General features: G+C 51.4%; 1 protein-coding gene across 3 annotated transcripts in view; it reads left to right on the top strand.

The window, feature by feature from the left end:
• The window catches only part of N4BP2L1 (NEDD4 binding protein 2 like 1), a 19,406-nt gene that overhangs the window by 755 nt on the left and 13,370 nt on the right, over nucleotides 1–5,281 (top strand). The gene's annotated exons all lie outside the window — the stretch shown is intronic.

The raw sequence follows: 5,281 nt of genomic DNA, 5'->3' as shown, positions 1-5,281 counted from the left end.
AGCTCGCGCCCACGTTCCCTGCCCGCCTGGCTGTGCCCAGAACGCGCCCTGCCCGGAGCCCGCGCCCGCGTTCCCTGCCCGCCCGGCGCGGCCCGAGTGCGCTGCGCGTAGAGCTGCTGCGCGCCGCGGGGCGGGAGAGGAGGGAGAGCGCCCTGTTCGTTTCCATGCGGTACTTTCCCTGGGAGACCGATCTCGGCACTGCCTTGCGCAAGCCCCTTCCCGGGGGCCGTGCCCGGCCTAGTGCCAGCTAGGCCAAGGGAGTTGTCGCCGCCCCCAGCCTCCCCAGCCTGGGCTCGGGAAAACCCGCTAGCGCGCAGGCACCCGCCACAGTGTGTCAACAGGCGTTTTAAACGGAAGCGGATAAAAGACGGGGGTCCGGGGGCAGGGGTGCCAGGATGGTAGTGCCAGTGGCCAGGGGCCTTGGGGCCCGCTTTGAAGACCCCCTCCGTTTGCTTTGCAAGCTGCGAAGGCGCACAGGTGCACGGGGGAGGGGGCGGCGACAGACCGCCCTGGATAGAGCTCGCCCCGGGCGCCCCGATTTCGGTTAGTTGAGAATTGCGTAAGGAGCGTGTCCCATGGCTGGTCCGCGGTCATCCTGCGGGCTCGCTGCCTGCGGCCACCTCATTAGGCCCACCTCTCCAGCCTGAACGCCCGCCGCTCCCTGCCGGCAGCATCGAACTGTTGATCCCTGTAAACGCGGCGCGTTTGCTCTTGGCCGTGGCTGTCGCTGCCCTGCCTGCCCGGCCGGTCTCCCACTTCCGTGGCTGACTGATACTTAAGACTCAGCTGTCCTTCACCTCGCGGCTGCCCCAGCCGGCCAGTAGATGCTCCTGGCCCCTGTTTACTCCTCCAGGACTGCGTCCGGGTTCTGCACGCGGTTTTCTTTAGCTTTCTGTCAGTTTCTTGTGCGTAGGGGCCACAGCTGACCGCGCCACGGATAGTGTGGGCCACGTGTGTGTTCACCGAAGACGTGGCCCCATGCCCTCAGAGAGCTCTCGGTCTCGCTGGAGGGAGGCTAGACCTAGAGCTAGGAGACCGCCCAAGAAGATCAGAGGAGTGTATGTTGGTGCTGAACTGAAGGGGACCCAGGCAGAGACAGACAGAGACGGGAGGGTCGGAGCCTGCCTGGTGTCAGGGAACGTGGCCACCTTGTGAAGTGCTGCCAGTTTTCATTAAGATCCCGGCTGATTTATGGAGCAGAAGCCTTTAGCAAGACTGTTGCCAGCTTTGCACAGATTACAGGAATGCCTCGGAGGCCCTGCCTCTGACCTGACCAGGTGGGAGGTGGAGGAAGGCTGAGAGCAGGAGCTTGGAACCTGCAGAACTTGTTTCTTTTCTGACACCCACGGTGATCACCTTGTCACCAGCCAGGTGTCGCCTGAATGTGAAATCCTGTTTGGTTTCACTTTCCCTGTGAGAGGAGGAGATAAACATCCTGGGCACCAGCAGATTGCGTGTGACTGCTCGGAAGGGAAGTGACCAGCCGAGTGGAAGGTGCATAGGACCGACCATCGGAAGGCTTTGTGGGTAGAGTCCTGGCTCTGACTTTGGACCTCACGAGTTTCATCTGCAAAGTGAGTGGGTTGGCCTGGCTAGCCCTTTAGGGCCCTCCCGCTCTAACGTTCTGCACGTTTAGGATTTTCACTCCTGGTTGACAGAAGGCACCAGCAGAGGGGCCAGCTTACGGAAGAACCTCTCTCTAGGGACAGCCCGGGAGAGCACTGGGCTGGGAGTCTGAAGATTTTGCCTTTAGATCCACTTGGTCACTAACTAGCTGTCGGCTTTGGACAGTCTCTGGTCACCTAGCATCTCTGGGCCTGTTTTCCTTATGTGACAGTACAATGAAGGAATTAGGTTAGATGATTTAAGAAAGCTCCTCTGACAATTTCCAGTTGTCAGACTTAGATAGAAAAATGGTTTGCTAAACGGCTAGAGACCTCTGACCTTGGAGTCCACGCGCAGCCACTCACCGATGGTGATCTTCGCTCAGCCCTTTGCACCTCAGTTTCCTCTCCTGTCAAGTGGGGCCATCTGCTCTGTCTACCTCCAGGGCCATTGTGAAGGTTAAGCGCGTGTGAAAGAACTTTTTAAACTTGCGAAGGCTACATAAATTTTGAAAGGTATTAGTTAATGCTTAAGAAGTTGGTTAATAGAGATAAATCTTGAAAGTGTTGTGAAGTGAAGAAGCAGCTGGAAGATGGCTCTGTGAGGTCAACCTTGGTGCCATGTTGGCAGTTCTGGGGAGCAGGGAGGCCCAGGCGCTGCTTTGGGGTGGGGTGGGTTATGTAAATATGGAAGGCCTAGGGCCCAGCTCAGCAGGGGGGGAGGGAGGTCCTCAGCCTGGAGGACATGGCCTGGTGCGCTGAAGTCCCAGGCCACGGTCCCACTGTTCAGGCGGTAGGGTGGGTGGTAGAAGGGCCATGGCAAATTGTTAAAAAACACACACATACAGAAAAGAGTCAACCGTATGGTTAACTTCTGTATTGTCAGATCCTGGGAAATTCACATGTTATCTATTTTCTTTGAGGTAACTTTCTAACTTTTCTCTAATGAACATGTATTTCTTGAATCAGGAAAATAAAAACTTAGGTACTTTCTTTAAAATGCGGAAGACGTAGGTCTTTCCAGATGTGGGCTTCTCATCCTTTTCTGCTCACCCTCTAACCTTTGTTTCTTATTGGTTAAAGAACTAACGAAAATATTTTTGAAATTAGCACATCTCGTGTTTTGCCAATCAATGTTAGATTTCTGTGCTTTTCGCCCGTATGTTTTCATACTTTGAAGTGGCTGGGATGTGGAAATCTTCTCTTTAAATTCTTTGGATTTATTTAAAAAAAAAAAAACAGTTGGAGTTTTTTCTGGTTTTAAAAAAAATTAAGTACATCAGAGTGCTAAAAAAATTGTGTGTCTCCTGAATCTGCTTTATCACTTTTCTATTTCCTTCATCTCACGTACTTTGGACATGTTATCAGGAGGGGCCAGGCCCTGGAGAAGGACATCACGCTTGGTAAAGTAGAGGGTCAGCGAAAAAGAGGAGGACCCTCAACAAGATGGATTGACACAGTGGCTGCAACAATGGGCTCAAGCATAACGATTGTGAGGATGGCGGAGGACCAGCCAGTGTTTCGTTCTGTTGTACATGGGGTCGCTAGGAGTCAGAACCGACTCCATGGCACCTAACAACGACAGCATTTCATTTAAAAAAATTATTAATTGTTTAAATTAAAACCAATATAATAGGCGCTTACCACTTGACCTGTAAGTTCTGCTTCTAGGAATTCATCCTAAGGAAATAATGGACAAGAGCGTAAAGAGAGGAAAGCTCGTTACAGAGATTTGTTTCTATGTGATAGAAAAAACATGGACCCATTTACATAGGCATGCAGTCATTAATGGTGACACAGATGTGTATTTGCCATGCAGATATATTCACCGCCCCTCCATTAAGTCAAAAAGCCTGTTACAGAGATACACACACACCCACACACACACACACTTTTTCTGTTCAAAGAAAGGAGGTCTCCATCTATTCAGAGAAAACTGTGAAAAGATAGTCATCTGTTGGTAGCTGTGGGCTTCAGAAGGAGGCGTCTCTGTGGAGAGTGGGCTTATGGGCCACCAGGGGGACGTGATTTATTTTCTAATGTTTCTGCAACGAGTATCTATTACTTGTTAACTCTTTAAAGTAATAAAGACACTCTGAGTACATTGTTTTGTTAAATGACTTGGCTGGGTGGACCCAGGTTGTGTGACAAAGCATTTCTTACGTAACTAAATAAATATGTCAGTTTTATAGAAAAAGCTTTCCTAGGTTTGATTGGAGCCCTGGTGGCGCAGTGGTTAAGAGCTATGGCTGCTAACCAAAAGGTCGGCAGTTCGAATCCACCAGCTGCTCCTTGGATACCCTATGCAGCACTTCTGCCCTGTCCTATAGGGTTGCTCTGAGTTGGAATTTACTCGACAGCAATGAGTTTCATTTTTTTGGTTAAGTTTACTTAATTTTTATGAGTTAGCCTGAGTCACTTAACATCTTCAACACCTCAGATTATTTTGTTCTTATTGTTGTTAAAATGAAACTCATATTTCATTGGTAATTTTATTGTGAGGATTTAAGACATGTGAACACCAGTCCTTTGAGAACGTGTGTGAAATCTTGCCATAAATACCAACTGTTGTCACCTTTTATTCACTGATCGAGAGCAACAGTGTTCACCGCTACTTAGAAGACTGTTAGCACTTGCTTAGAAGTTTAAGAGAAGGTGCCCGCCCAAGACTCACAGGGGGAAAGCGGTCATCAGTACACTGCCGTAGGAGAGTGAGGTCGGTGGTCAGGGGCATCCTGCCTGCTCTTAGTGGTCCCAGCCAGGGGAGTCGGCGAGGAGGACTAAGGTCAGGGAAGAGCGGGTCTCCTCCACGCGGAGATGGTTCTTGAGCTGGCCTTGAAGGTGGGGAGGCTGTGGCTCACCAGGAGGAAGAGCGGCACACCCAAGGAGACAGAGGTGAGGGAGAGCTGGGAGCGTCCGAGGATGGTGACCAGGACAGAGTCACGGAGGTGGAAGGTTCCTGTTAGGGACTCGTTGTGGATTGAACTGTGTCCCCCAAATGAGCGTTGTAATCCTAACCCCTATACCTGTGGTTATAATCCCATTTGGGAATGGGTTTTCTCTGTTGATATTAATGAGGCAGGAGTAGTGGGCAGGGTGGGTCTTAAATCAGTCTCTTTTGAGATATAAAAGAGAGGATCAAACAAGCAAGCAGAGATGGGGAAGACGGAGGCCACACCTCGGGAAGATCACCAAGGAACCAAGGAGGAGGACCTTCCCCAGAGCCGACAGAGAGAGCTTTCCCCTAGAGCTGGTGCCCTGAATCCGGACTCCTGCCTCCCAACTGTGAGAGAATAAATGTCTGTTCGTTAAAGCCACCCACCCACTGGTGGTATTTCTGTGATGGTGGCACTGAGAAACTGAGACAGGAATGTGTTGGCTAGGTAAACCAGGGCCATTTATGGCGAACATTCAAAGCCGGACAGAGGACTAAAGATGTATGCCAGGAGAAATAAGACTCCAACCCCAATAGCCTTTCACTCTCGGGAGATAATCCAGAGCAACCTGTTTCCACAGCTCAGCTGACAACTCACCTGCTCTGCACCTGTCCTGTGCCCCCCGCGCCTGCCCTGTCCCCCCCCACACCGGCCCTGTCCTGCCCCCTGCAGCTGCCCTGTCTTCCCTGCACCTGCCCTGTCCTCCCCTCTGTACCTGCCCTGTCCTCCCCTCTGTACCTG

The sequence above is a fragment of the Trichechus manatus genome, unplaced genomic scaffold (assembly GCF_000243295.1).
Source record: "Trichechus manatus latirostris isolate Lorelei unplaced genomic scaffold, TriManLat1.0 scaffold00153, whole genome shotgun sequence".
Taxonomy (NCBI): Eukaryota; Metazoa; Chordata; class Mammalia; order Sirenia; family Trichechidae; genus Trichechus; species Trichechus manatus.
Note: the sequence above shows the minus strand (reverse complement) of the source record. Positions and strands in the feature narration are given on the sequence as shown.